This window comes from Thamnophis sirtalis, unplaced genomic scaffold, assembly GCF_051295495.1.
Source record: "Thamnophis sirtalis isolate CommonGarterSnake01/CBP01778 unplaced genomic scaffold, rThaSir2_p1.2 scaffold_8, whole genome shotgun sequence".
Taxonomy (NCBI): Eukaryota; Metazoa; Chordata; class Lepidosauria; order Squamata; family Natricidae; genus Thamnophis; species Thamnophis sirtalis.
Window position 1 is genome coordinate 73671023 of NW_028261388.1, and position 20207 is coordinate 73691229.

General features: G+C 43.4%; 1 long non-coding RNA gene across 1 annotated transcript in view; it reads left to right on the forward strand.

Annotated features, from left to right (window-relative positions):
- Positions 1-20207, forward strand: part of LOC148044493 (uncharacterized) — a 1189713-nt gene that overhangs the window by 249662 nt on the left and 919844 nt on the right. The gene's annotated exons all lie outside the window — the stretch shown is intronic.

The following is a 20207-nucleotide window of genomic DNA, read 5'->3' on the forward strand; positions in this document are numbered from 1 at the left end:
CTCCTTTGTGGGAGTGGCTTTCCACCCATGTGACCGAATGGGAGTGGCTTGCCGCCCATGTGACCAGATATGAAGATGCCGACGACACTTGTCAGAACCACCTTAAATTACCTCACACACAACACTGGCATGCATAAGAATATGATGTAAACTTGTTTTTTAAAAGGCATCTTTGGTTTGCGTTAAAAGAACTTCAACACACGCAATGTTCCGATTGCGCCACAAACGCAGTAATCATCCTTACCTTTCACAGAGGCACTGAGCTTTATAAATATGAGCAGGATAGTGTAGAATAATCATATCCAAGGGCCAGTGGTGGGTTTCAAAAAATTTTGGAACCTCTTCTGTAGGTGTGGCCTGCTTTCCAGGTCCACTGGTGGAACCTCTTCTAACCGGTTCGGTAGATTTGACGAACCGGTTCTACCGAATAGGTGCGAACTGGTAGGAACCCACCTCTGATTTGGGAGCTAGAAGAGGAACATTGCTCAGTCCCAACCATAGCTACACTTCGGGGTTGACGCCCCACTTCCTGACTCAACATCTCCCCCAGAGGTGGGTTCCTACCAGTTCGCACCAGTTCGGTAGAACCGGTTCATCAAATCTACTGAACCGGTTAGAAGAGGTTCCACCAATGGACCCGGAAAGCAGGCCACACCTACAGAAGAGGTTCCAAAATTTTTTGAAACCCACCACTGACCCCCCCACACACACACAGACAGAATCACAGACAGAGAGAAAGAGAAAGAAAGGAAGAAAGAAAGAAAAAGTGAGAGAGAGACAAAATGAAGGAAAGAGAGAGAGAGAGAGAGAGAGAGAAAGAGAGAGAGAGAGAGAGAGAGGGAGAGAGAACACATGGCCGGCAAGCCACCCGCACCAGGTCACAAGACCAGCAAGCCACTCCCACAAAGGAGGCTACACCCACAGAGTAGGTTCAAAATTTGTTTGAAACCCACCACTGATCTCCCCCATGGTAATTTGGTACACCACTGCAGCATGAAAGAGCTTCACTAGTGTTTTCACTTAATTGTCCTTAATTGTTGGGTTTGCAACTTTATTTTTTTCCCCTATCTGAAATGAAGGACGAACAGTAGCACAAGAGGAGGGGGGGAAAGGCTGGAGAACAATCCAATCATCTCAGTGACCTAGTTTTCTTCTCTTCCTTCCCAACTTCAGATCCAGGGATCATCTCAACAGCTATAAAGAGAGAAATCACTGACAACGAAATTGATTCCAAAGTGGATTTTTGTAGGAAATTATTGTCTTAAGCAAGATAATCTTCTCTTTCTGCAGAAGAAATGGTTATTCTAAACATTCCAGTATGCTGGAAATCTTTCCAACTGCTAAGGAAAGCAGTTATACAAGTCATTAAAAACAAAAGAAGCTGAAGACAGGGGAAAGATATAACAGTAGGAGCAAGCTAGATTAGTGTCATTCATAGTGACCAGGATGAGGAAGGTTTATGCTTTCCTCCTGCAGAATATTCCCAAGGACAGTGACTCCTGCCTCAGGCTGCTCTCATGAAGAAACAATGCACAGCGCTTGCTTTTCAGGCCAGCAACCTTGAAGCCCATTTGACGAAAGCACAGAGCCAAAGTGACATCTGCAACCTTCTCCCCCATATGCCATTTTAAGACAGGAGGTTTGCCCAGAATTCATGACTTCAGGCCTTGGATGCCTCATCTGCTCTTTGGTTTTATCAGCTTGCTTGATGCCTGGCAATCTGCACCCTATTTTGTAATGTTTGAATGGATATACAGCAGTGGCGGGTTTCAAAAATTGTTCGAACCTACTCTGTGGGTGTGGCCTCCTTTGTGGGGGTGGCTTGCTGCCCATGTGACCGGATGGGAGTGGCTTGCCACCCATGTGACCAGATATGAAGATGCCGACGACACTTGTCAGAACCACCTTAAATTACCTCACACACAGCACTGGCATGCATAAGAATATGATGTAAACTTGTTTTTTTAAAAGGCATCTTTGGTTTGCATTAAAACAACTTCAACACACGCCATGTTCTGATTGCACCACAAACGCAGTAGTCATCCTTACCTTTCACAGAGGCACTGAGTTTTATAGATATGAGCATGATAGTGTAGAATAATCATATCCAAGGACCAGTGGTGGGTTTCAAAATTTTTTGGAACCTCTTCTGTAGGTGTGGCCTGCTTTCCGGGTCCACTGGTGGAACCTCTTCTAACCGGTTCGGTAGATTTGACGAACTGGTTCTGCCGAATAGGTGCGGACTGGTAGGAACCCACCTCTGATATACCGCTATAGTGGAAGTATCAAAATTAAGGCCAACTGGATTAGATCTGAATTAGAACTATATTCTACAGTACCGTTTTTTGAAATATAGTCATCAGTGGAAGAAATGTCTGTACCTCTCTTTGCTCTCAACTCCCCACCCCCTTTTCTGTCTATGTCTGTCCGTTTACTTGTCTGTCTTTGGTTTAGTTTCTTTGGCTCCTGGCACTGCCTATACAAGTCCCTGCAGTTTTCTTGGAAATTTTTTTTTTTCAGATGTGCTTTGCTCTTATCTGCTTCCCAGGGCTGAGAGAAAGCAATTGGCCCAAAGCAGTGGTGGGTTTCAAAATTTTTTGGAACCTATTCTGTGGGTGTGGCCTCCTTTGTGGGAGTGGCTTGTGTCCATGTGACCTGGTGGGAGTGGCTTGCCGGCCATGTGTTCTCTCTCTCTCTCTCTCTCTCTCTCTCCCCTTCCTTTTTTCTCTCTGTCCCTTTTTTCTTTTTTCTTTCATCTCTCTCTCTTTTTCTTTTTTTCTTTTTTTATTTATTTATTTCTTCCTTTCTTTCTCTTTCTCTCTCTCTCTGTGTCAGTCAGTCAGTCAGTCAGTCTGTCTGTCTGTCTGTCTGTCTCTCTCTCTCTCTCTCTCTCTCTGTGTGTGTGTGTGTGTGGCAGAGGTGGGTTTCAAAAAATTTTGGAGCCTCTTCTGTAGGTGTGGCCTGATTTCCGGGTCCACTGGTGGAACCTCTTCTAACCGGTTTGGTAGATTTGACGAACCGGTTCTACCGAATAGATGCGAACTGGTAGGAACCCACCTCTGGTCCAAAGTCACCCAGATAGCTTTGTGCCCAGGTCAGAACTAAAATTTGAATTTTTCCAGTTTCTAACCTTACTCACTACATCACACTGAATCTCTCAAACACTATAGAGAGCACGGGGAAAGAGTATATGAGAATAAAGGTGGCAGTAAGTGGCTAGAAATCTCTCAGGTATGAAAGAATAAGCACATAGAGTTCCTAATGGGCATCTAACTGTAAGTCTGTCCTTGAACTAGTCTACTACCATTTCTAGGACAGAGGGTCAGTTTTCCTGAATGTTTAATCAGATGCAAAGCTAGACTCAGCTAATTTCAATATAATGTCCTGCTCCTATCCACTCCACTTCCATTATATCCAGTTACAGTGGCTATGCTCAAGGCTTGCCACAAGTAAGTGGAATTGTAGTCTAACACATCTGCAAAACATCAGGTTACCTGTACTGGAAATCTCTTTCTAGTTTTGGAACAGCAGAGATTATTTTATTTATTTCCCACTTTTATTGTTTTTACAAATAACTCAAGGTGGCAAACACTCGCCATCCTCCTCCTATTTAAATACGTGTTTCTTGAAAATTTTACAAAGAACATAAAACATAAAAACTACCTGCAGACTAATAAAAAGAAAAAGCAGTAAAGAAATAAAGAAAGAAAAGATAAAGAAACTTCCAGTTTCCCTTGCAACAAATATAAATACAATGACAAAATTATCACCCACTTTAGTTTAGAAAAGAAAGCTCACTCTTTTGGCTTATCCAATCATTTTTCTAATCATCAAAATGACAAATCATAAGTACATTTCTCTCATTTTATGCAAAAAGTATATAAGGGGTTTCTGTAGATATTTTCTCTAATCAAAGAGGGTTACCTTAGCCATTTCCACAAGTTCCATTATCTTCACCAATCATTCCTCCATTGTGGGTGATGTTGAACTTTTTCATTTTCGAGCATATAATAGTCTTGCAGCTGCAGTTATCATATGTATAAAATAAATTCCCTGTCATTTTTTTTTTAATTGGTTATACTTTACTCCCAAGAGAAAAGTCTTTAGTTTCAAATAAAATTTAACTTTTACAATCTTCTGAATCAGTGTATGCATTTGAATCTGAAACTGAATCCAATCTATACATTTGAATCCTCAATTCAAATTTTGGCTATTTTTACATCTCCCCCCCAAACATGAAAAAAACTCCCTTCATCTTGTTCACATTTCCAGCAAAGATTCAAAGCACCATCATACATTTTAGACAATTTCTCTGGCGACAAATACCAATGATGAGCAGCAGAGATTAAAAGTTCAGAGACTGCTCAGCTGAGCTTAGTCTCCAAGCTGAAACAGTCAAAGCTTAACAAAATGGTCAGTCAGAAAGAAATACACATTTGCTGCAATTCCAGATAAAGACTGGAGGGTGAGGGGAGAGGAGGGAAGAAAGAAAGAAAAAAAGAAAGAAAGAGTATTTTCCAGATGTTCTGAATCTGTCAAACATGAAGAAGGCAGAAGCTATGACAGGTTGTACCAATTCATGCCTCAGTCTAAAAGCAAGAAGTACATACTTACTGGAGGAAAAAGAAACAACAAATATCTATTGCCACTTATCAAATGCTTTTGAAACTGATAGGAAATTGCTGCCTTTCAGATATAATTGAAATTACTTAAATTTAGGTTGGGGTGTCTCTTCAGAAGCTGGTAAAGATAAAGTACTTATTAACAATGAAAATGTTCCATCAGCTGACAAAAGTTATATTGTAAATGTCCAAATTATGGTTTAAAATCATATTATATGACTACCTCAGCATATCTTTCCATGCTTGTCCATTCTATCTCATATTCACATAAAACTGGAATTCTTAGGTTCACCATATAGTTATCTGTTCTGACCCCCTCCTCCGTCCAGTAACGAATGCCAAGACAAGCTTAACTGGAATTTCACAGCACTTTATTATCAGGAAACATAAACCTTGGTGGCTGAAAGCCAAGCACAACAAACAGATAAGAACCTTGGCAGCAACTCAGACTTCAACAGATACAGATAACAGCTTCTCCAGCCTTAAGAATGAAGTTGAATCCTGCAAATCAGACTCCTCCCCGAGTCCCTCCTTAAATACAATCTTGAGAGGAGCCTAATTACAATCAGCTGGGTCCAATTATCTTTTGTAACTGCGTAGCTGTTTTCTCTGTCAATCTGCCTGGTGTTGCTAGGCATCCAGGACCACCTCCCTTGTTTCCTCGTCACTACTCCAAGGCCTGATGTCATGAGCACACTCCCTTTGGCTCTCACCACTGCTCCATGCCTCAGGCACCTCCTGGTGGCCAACCAGCCTCTCTGCACCCTGCTCGGATTTGGAACCCTGTCCAGGGTCCTCCACCTCTTCTAGAGCCGACTCATAAGGTCCCTCGCTGTCGGAGTCTCTTTGCAGCTCCATCGGCTCCTGCTGGGCCACAACAGTTATCCTATGGTTCTAATTTAGCTATGGAGATCATAGCTCAACTCCCATTTGACTACATGTCACATCCAAGTTTTATTTCATTTACAGCTGCTAAAGCTATGCTGTAAAACCAAAGGGACACAGAAAATGTTGCTGCCCTCTAGTGATTCTCTGAGGTTTTGCAGCCCAATTATGCTAGGCCAGGGCTGTCAAACTCACTGGCCACGCCCATGCCCAGTTTAGTGAAGGGGGAAAAAGTCCCGCTACATCACATAATGCTGCCATGATGATGTGAGTTTGACACCTCTGTGCTACACAATATTTAAAAAAAAAACCCGGGAGAGAAGCAAATATGGAACCTAAGGCTCATGATGTGTTTATTAATGCTTCTTGGTCCTGCATATTCTCTAGAAGCTTGGAGAATAAAAATAAACTTGGTGTTTGTTTTTGAAATAGCCCACCAGACCAGCAAACAGAAAGGCATAAGCTAAGGAGAGAGCAAAATATTCTGCCGGTCCAGAGAGAGAGCATGGAATAATTTTACTAGCTGCTTTCTAATAGCTTACAATTCTCTAACTGGCCATATTGACAATGCGGTCCTTTTATGAGAGAACCTCTGATATGCTGTTAAATTCCAATTTTAATATGGCATAAATTCCAAATCCTGAAAAAGTTGGAGATCTCTGCTACTAAGAAAAGCACAGTAGTGGAAACATGGCTCTATGGCTGCAAGAAACAAATATCAGGAAGGATTGCATTTGTATGTTTGGTGGAGATACAATAGCTGTCAAAAATATGCTAATGGAAGCCACAATCAGTAAAATCTGAGTGCAGGTCACCTCAAAAGCAGATCTTGGAAGCCAAAAAGTCATAGATCTTGTCATAAAGAAAAGGTTTGGATGTCAAGCATATCTTTTCCTTTCTGTAATGCTAGCTAAAAGTTAAGTGATGGCTGTCAAGATTTTTCTGGACAAAAATTTGTATGAACTGAACAGTCCTGAAATTTGGAAACTTAATTGCTGAGTTTAGCTTTTTGTCTTATAATTGCATAACATCACAAAGTGATATGTTCATTCTTTCTGAATAAAGAATACCTTTAGAGAATGAGTTTTTAAGCTGTCTATATTTTGTTTAACAAATTCAAAGTGTTTAAAGATGTAAGATCAATATACCATGTTTTCCCCAAAATAGGACCTGATCTTATTTTTTGGGGCTCCAAAATAAGCATTAGGGTTTATTCCTAATGCTTATTACGCCTTATTCCTCCCCCCCCCCATGTAGTTTAAGAGTACATCGCAAATCGTGAGATCACCTGAAACCGGTAGGATCCCACTGGGTGGAACACATCTTCACTTCCAATGCACACTCTTAGGAGATTTAGGAGGATTCAGCAGAGAAGCCATTTGTTGCCCTTTGTTCTTAATCCTATCTGGGCATGGGTATGGAAGGATATAGTGGTCAAAGATACTTTTTGTGTATTTTCATACGTATTTGAAGATATCTTTTATTGTATTGTTCAGTAAGACCTTTTAAAGTTCATTGTATTTTCAAATATGTAATTAAAGTTTTTTAAAGCATTCCACTGTATTTGAATATTAAGAGGAAGACGGTCACTGAAAGTTAACTGCATGCAGAAGTGTGAACTTGGTAGCATATGTTGAAACTTGCTTCTCTATTGTTAAAATACTGACAGTTTCAAGTGCCCTCCAGTGAAGAAAGACACAAAAATTGACAGGAATTCAAAATGAACCCCAGGGAAACACTGTGGAACTTCAAAGTGGATGCAGAATCTCCATGATAGCCTTTGCTAGAGGCAAAAGTGACTACATCTACATTCTTGTCAGTGGAATATAAGACATGCACTAAATTTCTATTGGGATGGCATCTGAGGGATAATTTAACTAGACTGACCTTTGGAACAACTCAAGATGCTCTGTGCCTTTGTGTGCTTTTAAAAGACCCTAGAAATGCAAACCAGGAATCAGTATAGAGAGCCACATGTACATTAAAACAAAGGAAATTATGTCTTCTGCAGTATTTGGAATACCTTATACCACGCCACTGAAAGAATCATGGCATTCAAACAGCAAATAAGGGAGTTCCAAAATGTATTACAGTGGGGAGGACCAAAGGTATGATTAATTAACAGGGCTTTTGGTAGATCATTCCATCAATCACAATGACCACATGAAGAATGGGTTACTGACGACCCCCACTTTCTCTCCTCATTCCCCAATGCTGGGATTGTTGCTTTCCAGCCTTTCTCCAGCACAACTATAACCTGGCAACATATTTTTTTCCGTGACCCGACAAAAGGGCGAACGACAAAACCGTGCCCGACTAAACTGCGTCGCTAAAACCGCGATGCCATCAATGCGCCGACAACAGCGTGGCGACAACAGCGCAGAGGCAGAAGGGGGCTTTACAACAGCGCGTCGACAGAAAGCCGATTTAACTTAAGGTAAGGGTTAGGTTTAGGGTTAGGCTTAGGGTTAGGTTTAGGGTTAGGTTTAGGGTTAGGTTAAGAGTTAGGTTAAGGGTTAGGTTTAGGGTTAGGATTAGGGTTAGGTTTAGGGCTAGGGTTAGGGTTAGGGTTAGGGTTAGGGTTACGTTTAGGGTTAGGGTTAGCGTTAGGTTTAGGGTTAGGTTTAGGGTTAGGTTTAGGGTTAGGTTTAGGGTTAGGTTAAGAGTTAGGTTAAGGGTTAGGTTTAGGGTTAGGTTTAGGGTTAGGTTTAGGGTTAGGGTTAGGATTAGGGTTAGGTTTAGGGTTAGGTTTAGGGTTAGGGTTAGGGTTAGGGTTAGCGTTACGTTTAGGGTTAGGGTTAGCGTTACATTTAGGGTTAGGGTTAGTTTTACAGCGTGCTTCTGTCGCCGCGCTGTTGTCGGCATGATTCAGTGTTCATTCGTCGGAGCGCTTTAGAACACACAGTTTTGTCATTGCGGTTTAGTCGGGCGCGGTTTTGTTGTTCGCCCTTTTGTTGGTGAACCATTTTTTTCTGATGTGTACACATGATGTTGCCTTCATCTTATCTGTAGCCCATACATGAGAGAGGCTTAAACAGCCCTCAATGCCACCAACATTAATGTAATATTTCCTAATTATTCCAAAACCTTCATAGGCCTTTGGGCAGCTTCAAAACATATGTAAACACTTAGGCTTTCACATCCATTACCTTAAAAAGAAAAGTCAGGTGACTAGCTGTGCCTGGAAATAGAGGCAATTGAGTTAGAACAGAGATCAGCAAAGGGGATACAAGTTTTCATGCTGGGATTTTTTTTGGTCAACTCTTGAAAGGATGAAGAGCACTCTGCCTCATCTGCAATTCCCTACAAAAGAAATGAAATAAAAATACAGTATCTAGAAACTGGGTAGAGTTTTTTAGAGTTTTATTGAACACTTATAGGCCGCCCTTTTCCCTGAGGGGACTCAGGGCGGCTTACAATAATGAGGGAGGGGAGTGCAAGACAAGACATAAAAGAAAATGTGAGTAAAAAATAATTAACAATAAAAGCACAACATTCACTCAGCATTCGGGCGGGGAGAGAGTAATGTCCTATCCCCAGGCCTGACGGGATAGCCAGATCTTGAGGGCCGTGCGGAAGGCCTGGACGGTGGTGAGGGTGCGGATCTCCACGGGGAGATTGTTCCATAGCGTCGGAGCTGCAACTGAGAAGGCTCTCCTCCGCGTAGTCGCCAGTCGGCACTGACTGGCGGATGGAATTCGGAGAAGGCCTACCCTGTGCGATCTGATGGGACGCAGGGAGGTAATTGGCAGAAGGCGGTCTCTCAAATAGCCAGATCCACTACCATGGAGCGCTTTATGGATGGTAAGTAGGACCTTGAAGTGCACCCGGAGATCAACAGGTAGCCAGCGCAGCTCACGGAGGATCGGTGTTATGTGGGCGAACTGCGGTGCGCCCACGATCACTCGCGCGGCCGCATTCTGGACTAGCTGAAGTCGCCGGATGCTCTTCAAGGGCAGCCCCATGTAAAGATTCCAATAATTTTAGGACTCATTTTACAGAAAGCTGAAACTGATGAAGCTAAAAAATTGTTTAGCAATGAGGGACAGGTAGGACTAGACCATATAAATACAAAACCATTTCCCAAACATTCAATTCTTATGCTTTCATTCAGAATTCTTCTCAACTGCGAACCACTCTTCCCTCTCAGTATATATTCCAAACTAACAAGATTTGATCAACACACATTTTTATATAGAAATAAATCAGGGCAAAGCATACTCAATGTTTAGTCCTCAATAGAACTACATCCACATGGAGGGAAGTAAGCAGTGGGGCACCCCAAGGTTCCATTTTAGGCCCAATGTTCTTCAATGTCTTCACAAACTCTCCAGACAAGGGAATTGAAGGGAACTCATCAAATTCGCAGGTGACACTATGCTGGGAGGAATAGCCAACAACCCAGAAGACAAGCTCAAGATCAAGAAAGATCTTGACAGACTTGAACTGTGGGTCCTATCTAACAAAATGAAATTCAGCATAGATAAAAGTAAGGTTTTACACTTGCGCATGGAAAACCAACTATATAGGTAGAGACTAGGTGAAACCTGGCTTAATGCCAGTAACTATGAGAGGAATCTTGGCATTCTAGTGTAGAATCACTTAAATATGAGCCAACATGTGCGAGGCAAATGGCCGCTGTCTTCTTCTCTCCGGTCTGGGTGAGCGGAAAACACCTAAAAAATACTAACAACCCGGCTCGAGACTATGCAGGAGGGAGCCCCAGCGAGAGAGCGACATTTGGGGTACCTGGACCATCGTTTGTTTGGGGAGTTGTCGCGACGGGGCGGCCTCTGGACCAGGAAGTCACCCGCAGCATTTCTGAGAGCGTTCGGCGGCATAAACCAGGATCGTGGCGGCGGCGCGCTGGCGACGCCGTCTTTGGAGGCTTCTTTTTACAACCTTAGCCCCGTTCCCTCCGTCGACTACGAGGAGCCTTGGAAGGTGCTTAGCAGCTGTGACTCTAATTCTGGGGAGGTGGTAGGTGATTTGAAACGGCGCTGGACGAAGCTGGGCAGTCGGCTTGCTTGCTGCGACCGCTGCCTCTTTAAGCGCCCCCCCCCCTGTTCTATCGGCTCTACTGGCTTACGAAACGCGGCGCCCCCGGCTCCTTTTAACAATCTTTGTTTGCTCTCCTATGCTACACGAACTTCAGACTATCCCAGAGAAGGGGCTGGCTTGGCAGAATATTGGGCGAGATTGGGGAGTTGTTTGTGCTGTCTCCGTGACCCCTCTTGGACGCCCCCCCCTTCGCCCCATTTGAACTGGCCTTCCCCTTGGTGTAGCTTGTCCTGTGTGATTTTTCCACAGCTTCGGGGCCTCTCTGCCACCTGGCCCCCTTTATTTATAGTAGCTGGATGCCTGGACTTGCAATCTGGTCACCTTGTGGGTTTATTATCATCTATGGAGGCCCAGAGACGTTATCTCAGCCCTTTCAGAGGAAACCCTTCTGGCTTAGGGCACAGTTTCTGGGACGTGGAGGAAGGGAGAGGGACAGAATACCCCTCTCTGGACTGCTCCCCCCCATTGAACTGCTCCCCCCCATTGAACTCAATGAACTCTTGCCAGAACTCCCACCGGACTTGTAGAGGAGAAGACTAAGACAATTAAGACCTTATACAAGCCTTATACGCTTTTTGCACATTGCGCAATTTTTAATTTTTAATTTTTAATTTAAAATTTTTATTTTAAATTGGTATGATGAGTGTATGTGATTGCATGTGACTGAGTGAAAGCGCCCACTTTTATTACCCTATATTGTTGTATTCGTGTGTTTTAATTATCACGTGGGGACTGTTTGAGTGAACGAATGAGTGTGTCTGATTCGGAGGGCCTGATCGGGAATGCGGGAGCTGTAGGTGTGGTTGGGGGAACCACGGACACGGGAGTGGGTCGGAGCATTACGGTCATAACGGGGAGGGGCAGATATGGCGGGGACTTTAGGGCTGGCCATTACCGGGGAAGGAGGGTTCGCTATGTTACAGCGATCCCTCCTTCCGGCCCTATAGGTCCCACTCCGAGGCCAGATGGCGCGAGTAGTCAGGACCCTGGTCTCCGGCTGTTGTCGCTAAATGCCAGGTCTGTTGTTCACAAGGCTCCCCTCGTCCGGGACTTAATTTTAGACGAGGGGGCAGACCTGGCATGTATTACTGAAACCTGGCTGGGCCCGGAGGGAGGAGTCCCCCTCGTAGAGATGTGCCCAGAAGGATTTCAGGTGCTTCATCAGCCGAGAGCTCAGGGAAGGGGTGGGGGTGTGGCTATCGTTATTCGGGAGTCTTTGGTTCCTCGTAGGATCCCTGCTCCGGAGCTTGTCGGGTGTGAGTGCCTGCTGGTGAGGTTGGACCTTAAGGGTCAAGTGGGTCTGCTGCTAACGTACCTGCCTCCCAACAGCGTTGCAGCAGCCCTCCCCTCGCTCCTCGAGTTGGTAGCCGAGCTGGCAGTTGAGTTCCCCAGGCTTATGGTCCTGGGGGATTTCAATTTGCCTACGCTCGGTGAACACTCGGATGGGGCGCAGGAGTTCACGGCCTCCATGACAGCCATGGGCTTGACCCAGATAATTCAGGGCCCAACCCACTCTGCGGGTCACACGCTCGACCTCGTATTCCTCTCGGAGCAGTGGACTTGTGATCTTGGTCTGAGGGGTAATGAGATCATACCCCTGTCGTGGTCAGACCACTGCCTACTGAGGCTTGACTTCCGAAGACCAAACCCCCACTGTAGGGAGGAGGAACCGACCAAGTGGTTCCGCCCCAGGCGACTTATGGACCCTTTGAGGTTCCAGACGGAGCTTGGGGTTATTCCTGATACTCTCGCCCACAGTCCGGTAGAGACTCTGGCTGCCGCCTGGCATTCGGCAGCATCGGAGACCCTCGACCGGATTGCGCCACTACGGCCCCTCCGAGGCGGCGGATCCCGGAGGCCTCCTTGGTTCACCGAGGAGCTCCGGGAGAGGAAGCGCCGGAGGAGACGCCTAGAGCACTTGTGGAGGTCCGATAAATCCGAACCGAACCGAGCACTCTTAACAACCTGCACCAAGGATTACATCAGGGCACTTAGGGCAGCAAAGAGATCTTATATTGCCACCTTGGTTGCGTCCGCCGAGTCTCGTCCAGCCGCCCTGTTTAGGATAACCCGCTCCCTCTTAAATAAGAGGGATACGGGGGACCCCTTGCAGGGTAGGGCTGAGGATTATGCCCAGTTCTTGGCGGACAAAGTTGCTCGGTTTCGGTCGGATTTGGACTCCACCTTTGCAGAGCCAGCCGAGGCACGAGAGGACGAGTTGGTTGACCATCGCTGGGTTGAGTTTCAGGATGTTACTTCTGGGGACGTGGACAAGGCCATGAGGGCTGTGAGTGCCTCCACCTGTGTACTGGACCCGTGTCCCTCCTGGCTGGTTGCTAACAGCGGGGAGGTGACACGGGGCTGGATCCAAGCGGTTATTACCGCCTCACTTCGGGAGGGGCACTTCCCCGCCGCACTTAAAACGGCGGTGGTGAGACCCCTCCTGAAGAAACCATCTTTGGATCCAGCCATACTTAACAACTATCGTCCAGTCTCCAACCTCCCCTTCATTGGGAAGGTTGTTGAGAAGGTGGTGGCCTACCAGCTCCAACGGTCCTTGGAGGAAGCCGATTACCTGGACCCCTTCCAGTCCGGCTTCAGACCTGGTTACAGCACAGAAACCGCTTTGGTCGCATTGACCGATGATCTCTGGAGAGCCAGGGATGGAGGCTATGCCTCCATCTTGGTTCTCCTCGACCTCTCAGCGGCTTTCGATACCATCGACCATGGTATCCTTCTGCGACGACTGCGGGAGGTGGGGGTGGGAGGCACCGTTTTACGGTGGTTCTCCTCCTACCTCTCGGACAGGTCGCAGTCGGTGTTGGTCGGGGGTCAGAGATCGACCACGAGGCCCCTATCATATGGGGTGCCGCAGGGGTCGGTCCTGTCCCCCGTACTATTTAACATCTACATGAAACCGCTGGGCGAGATCATTCGGAGGCACGGGATAAGATACCACCAATACGCGGACGATACGCAGCTGTATCTGTCCGCCCCGTGCCAACTCAATGAAGCGGTGGACGTGATGAACCGGGGTCTTGAAGCCGTTAGGGACTGGATGCGGGCTAACAAGCTTGTACTCAACCCAGAAAAGACCGAGTGGCTGTTGTGTTTCCCTCCCAAAAATTTGGCTAGTGTACCAACGATCAGGCTGGGGGGTCAAAATTTACACCCCTCAGACAGGGTTCGCAACTTGGGAGTCCTCCTGGATCCACAGCTGACTTTTGATCACCACCTGTCGGCTGTGACCAGGGGGGCATTTGCCCAGGTTCGCCTGGTGCGCCAGTTGCGACCCTACCTGAATCGGGAGGCTCTCACAACAGTCACTCGCGCCCTCGTGACCTCTAGGCTGGAATACTGCAATATGCTCTACATGGGGCTGCCCTTGAGGAGCATTCGGCGGCTTCAGCTAGTCCAGAATGCGGCCGCGCGAGTGATCGTGGGTGCACCTCGGTTCGCCCACATAACACCTATCCTCCGCGAGCTGCACTGGCTACCTGTTGGCCTCCGTGTGCACTTCAAGGTGCTTCTTACTACCTATAAAGCCCTTCATGGTAGTGGATCTGCGTACTTGGGAGACCGCCTTCTGCCAATTACCTCCTCTCGACCCATAAGATCCCACAGATTAGGCCTCCTCCGAGTGCCATCTGCCAGCCAGTGTCGGCTGGCAACTACGCGGAGGAGAGCCTTTTCTGTAGCAGCTCCGACCCTCTGGAACGATCTCCCCGTGGAGATTCGTACCCTCACCACCCTTCAGACCTTCCGCACAGCCCTCAAGATCTGGCTATCCCGCCAGGCCTGGGGGTAAAGACCATAGTTTGCCCCCGCCCGAATATTGAATGAATGTTGTTTGATCTTAGTTATATATTGTATTTTTATGTTATTGTATGTCTTCCCCTCCCATAAGTTGTTAGCCGCCCTGAGTCCCCTCAGGGAAAAGGGCGGCCTATAAATAAACGCAACCTACCTACAACCTACCTACAACAGAGTATAGCAGCAGCCAAAAAAGCCAATGCAATTCTAGGCTAAATTAACTGAGTTATAAAATCAAGATCATATGATGTTCTGGAAGGAGGAGCCACGTCACGACGTTACAACGTGTCGTCTCAATACTCTGAGATCGCCGTTGACACTTTTGCCGCTGGGGGGGTCCATTGAGACCTAAACTGTCCCATAGAGATGGTGATCAGGAAGACAAAGCCTTGCAGATATCGCAAAATCCCTGATAGACCCAAGGGAAGTACTTCAAGCCCACGATGAACAGGCAGCCCCTAGGCTGATGAAGTCGGGACGCTCCGGAAGGAAGGAAGTGAAAAGATAAAGTGAGTCCATCTAGTGAGGTATTTTTTCTATTTTGCTAAAGACTGCCCAAAGAAATGTTTCTTTAAAGCCAAATTGATCCTTAAACAAAAGAACTGAGTGGTGAAAATAATCCCAATGGGATCGCTGTGGAAAGTTTTTTTTTTCCTTTGTCATTGTAACTATTTTTTGTGGATTGAAATGCTCGTCACGTTCTCCATTTCTCCTCTTAAAGTGAACGGATTGATTTTTTTTCTTCTGCTTCTTGTTGCTTTATTTTTTGACTTTTGAGATGTTAGGACTCTGAAAAGAGTGTAGAGATGAGCAACAAAAATGATTAAGGAGCTGGAGGGCAAAACGCATGAAGAACGGTTATCGGAATTGGGTATGTCTAGTCAAATAAAAAGTAGAATTTGGAGTAACATGATAGTATTGTTCAAATATTTGAGGAGTCTCCTACAAAGATGAGGGGCTCAAATTATTTCCAAAGCACAAAAAAGCAAGACAAGAAACAATGGTTGGAAACTAACCATGCAGAGAAGCAACCTAGAAATAAGGAGAAATTTTCTAACGGTGACAGCAATCAACCAGTAGAATGGCTTGCCTTCAGAAGTTATGAGTGCTCCATCACTGGAGGCTTTCAAAAAGAGATTGGACAGCCATTTGTTTGAAATGGTATAGGGCAGGGGATATGAAACTTGCAGCATCACATTGTCATCATCTGACCTATCACAACTTTTCCCCCCTTCGCTAAATTGGGGGTGTGCGTGGGTAGTGCGTGACACATCTGGCCCGTGGGCCATGAGTTTGGCACCGCTGGCATAGGATCGTCAGGTTGGACTAGAAGACCCCCGAGCTCTCATCCAACTCTATTATTCTATCTTCTATGTTCTAAACAGAAGTAGAAAGAAAGCAAACGATAAAAAGAAGGTATAACGAAGCAGCTTCCAATGTTTTTCACAGCAGATGAAATATATATATATATATATATATATATATATATATATATATATATATATATATATATATATATATATATATATATATATATATATATATATATTTGAAACTTTCTGTCTCTCAAGTTTTCATCACAGATAATTTAAATGCAGTGAAGTCTGTCCTTCCAGCCTCATTTTCCCCTCTGCTAGTTAGCAGAATCTATTGAAACACAGAACTCATCATGTTATATTTCTAAGGCCTTTTAAAATAGTTTTTGACTTCTGAGCAAAAGACATCTTGAAATAACTTCAATTCTTACAGGTTTTGTAATGATTTCCTGCATATTTATTTGTCAAATTAGACTTATCTAACTTTAGCATTCATAATTTATCCAGATTTCTACTATTCCTTCTTCCTCATACTCGAAGTGTTGTATAAGTGTTATTTAACAAGAAGCTAACTTGCTCAGAATATTGTAAAACATATTTATCTCTCAAGCTATTGCTGTTCAAGATACAGTCCCAGTTTTGTCAAGGCTATTTCATGCATTACTTTATCTGTAACATCTTATAGCATTTGAAAAATGGTACGGAGAATGTATATCACTATGACAAAACACTAATTCCTATATTACAGATATGCTAAATTTTACCCAAGCAATAACTGAAATTCTAGGTGTCAGCTGGGAGAAAACATTTTCTATGCTGACATACAATCAACTTTACCTGCATTGACGGACTAAAAACTGGCTGTGTCTAGAATCAACTGAAACATTTCTTAGCTGATTTATCCTTGTGGGATATTGGTGCTCTCTGAATTAGGTTGTTTTCTTGCAGATATTTATTATCAAATTATCTAACATCATCAATGCACATGAAATGTCTGCAAAAAAATAACAAAACTCAGAGAACACTAAGGACCTCACAGTTCAAACCTGAGTTACAAATATTCTCTTCTATCACCTGCGAGACCACCTACTGCCACCGGTAGCCTCCCACCGTCCAGTGCGATCGCACAGAGTTGGCCTCTTCAGGGTGCCGTCGGCCAGACAGTGTCGGCTAGCGACCCCCAGGGGGAGAGCCTTCTCTGTGGGAGCGCCTTCCCTCTGGAATGAGCTGCCCCCGGAGCTTCATATAATCCCCGACCTCCGATCCTTCCGACGTGCCCTAAAAAGTTGGTTTTTCCAGCAAGCCAGCCTGGCCTGAACAAAACAAAATAAAGTATTGATCACTGTTAATTTTAATTCGAATTTTTTAAAAAAATGTATTGTCGATTTTAATTGGGTTTGGGATATTCCATTTAATTTTTTTTTACTTTTATATTATGTGTTTCTTTTAATTATTGTACGCCGCCCTGAGTCCTTGGGAGAAGGGCGGCATATAAATCTAATAAATCTCAATCTCAATCTTTCTATCAGATCCATCACTATTTTCCACAATTTTGAAAGTTGTAATTTAAGTCATTTCTGATGAATATACTTTGTATGCTACATAAAGTCCAGACTGATATCTTCTTTTAACTTCTATTATTATGATAGCAGTTGAATTAAAAAAAGTATTATATATATAGGCAACAGGCAACAGTAAAAATATTGGGTTTCTGTTGTGATGGACTCTTGTGATGAGCCGATTGACAGATGATGGAAGCAGTTAGCTTCCTCCCATAATTGGGGCTTACCAGGGGTTGTAAAAATCTAATAGATACCTTTCACCCTGGCTTCGCTGATAACGGATAAGAGCCTGTGGCCTAATGGCTAAGAAATCTGCCTAGTATGTAATATAGCCCAGGTTCAAATCCCAGTAAGGGTATGGCTAGCTGATGAGAGCTAAATATCTTGAAATAGATCTATACTAGTCTCCCTTTATTTATTTATCAGCACAAATAAAAAAACACAAATATAACAAAGGCAACAGTAAAAAATATTGGGTTTCTGTCATGATGGACTCTTGTGACGAGCCGATTGACAGATGATGGAAGCAGTTTGCTTCCTCCCATAATTGGGGCTTACCAGGGGTTGTAAAAATCTAATAGATACCTATCACCCTGGCTTCGCTGATAACGGATAAGAACCTGTGGCCTAATGGTTAAGAAGTCTGCCTAGTATGTAATATAGCCCAGGTTCAAATCCCAGTAAGGGTATGGCTAGCTGATGAAAGCTAAATAGCTTGAAATAGATCTATACTAGTCTCCCTTTATTTATTTATCAGCACAAAACACACACACACACACACACACACACACACACACACACACACACATATATATATTTAAAGTCACAACCCCTGGTATGCCCAAATAAAGTCTCCCTTTATTTATTTATCAGCATAAATATAACATATATATATATAAAAGCCACATACTTAGCAGCACTTCTGAGATATATTGTACTAAAACATTTTTAAAAGGAAAAAATAAAATAGACTAAGCTACTTATTGAGACAAAAAAACAAAATAAAAATTGTCTATTGAAAGTTAAAGTGTTAGTCAAAAAGTCAAATAAAAAAAAGTTCAAGGAATCAAATTTTTAAATGAAGATCTAAAATGAATATATCCTATCTAAACAACTTGAAAATCTAAACGCTGAAGGGCAAATATTATATGCTGAAACACCAAGCATGTTTAGCAATGTTTATTGAAGTCTATCAGTCTTCAGAGGCAATATTGAATTGTTTTATAACTTATATTTTTGTGTCCTTTTAAAAATAGTAGCAGGGGTTGAGCTGGAATTTGAAAGTATGAACAAGAACTAAGTCTAAAATAGGTGTGCCATACAGGTGTGTTGAACCAAATTTTTTATTTATTTGACAAAAAAGAATAAAAATAGAAGTATTTATTTCCTTTTTACATATTCAATCTCATGAAAAAAACTGGGGGTGGGTGGGGAGAGCTATGATGAAGAAGAATTATTTTAGCAGTAACCATAACTTTAAGACTGAAGTTGGATGTTCTCTTGTAAATGCTAGAAATGGAAATGAATTCTGCGAATGTGAACAGAATAACATCCTGGCATACAATGGTAAAATTCTGCATCTTGCAGCATTTATCAAGCAAAACCTTTTAATTTTAATTTCAGAAGTTCAGGGCCTTTTAATATATATGTGGGAATACTCCACTCACATGAGAAAAAAAACCTCAATTTGTTACCAAATTGGCACAAGCTAAATCCCAGTAAAACTAGTACATTGTATATTCTGGCTACAAAATCCCCTCTAGACATCTGAAGAATTGTAGCCAGGCAGAACAAGAGATGACAATTGAACAATTACACTCTTATAATCACATTGTGGAACACGGATGTTTGAGATTATACAAAAGATTTCTTACAGCAACAAAACCATTAGATACCAGCCCAACGTCTGCTGTGATAAACATAACTAAATAAATTCACAGATGCTATTCAATTTGCAGCTGACTACTATTTTAAAAATCCATTTCGTTTATTTTTCATAAGCATAACTTTTTCTTTTTTTCCCAGGAAGGAAGAATTAGGGAAATATTTGATAGGTTAGTTAGATTTGTGATTTTTTTCTTTTCATGAAAGTAAAATAAAAAGAATTAGCTTTCTTTAATAATGACAGTTTAGTTGGTATTGTACCCAATGACTGCACTTTAGTGTAATTACAGGGTGCAGCTGAACTGATGTTACATTTTCTTTCTACATTTGTACTTCTGAAGTAGATTAAAGTGAAAAACAGGTCGTTTAGATGATGTTTTCTTTCTACAACCAACTCAAATTTAATCTTATTTTAGATTATGCTCAGTGTGTGGTATCTTAGCTCAGCAGCACGTCAATATAAACGCAGTAATTGAACTTAACTTGCCAAACAGCACATTTTGTCTGACAAAATGAAGACTAGATGCCCAAGGCTACACCAGCTGAGATAACCATATGAGGCTTTTCTCCTGCAATCTCAGACACTAAGAAGTCTTGTTTCGCAGATTACCGTAAGTATTGTACATAATAAGGGCACAGTTTCAGAATCCTGGCACCAAAGATCAATTTAAACTACATCACAACAATATGTTTCTTCTTTGCCAGTTTTGGAGAGAGAAATGGACGTAAGAAAGAAAAGGGAACAGTTTGTAAGAGACTGAATGATGCTACCCATTCCTTGTCCTAGGCTCACTCTCCACGCAGACTTAAAAGGTTTATACCAATTTCCCTCAAGACAAAAATGTTTGTACAGTCTTGTTCTGAGACAGGACTCTCTAACTTTAAGACCCATGGACTTCAACTTCCAGAATTACTCAAGCAGCAATGTAATTCTGGGAGTTGAAGTCCACAAGTTGTCAAGTTTGGAGACCCCTGATCTAAGGTAAGAAACCCAAAGATGGGATGAGGTGCCCTAGAAAAGGAGATGTTAAGACAGTGAGAATGTTTGGAGGGAAATATTTTGG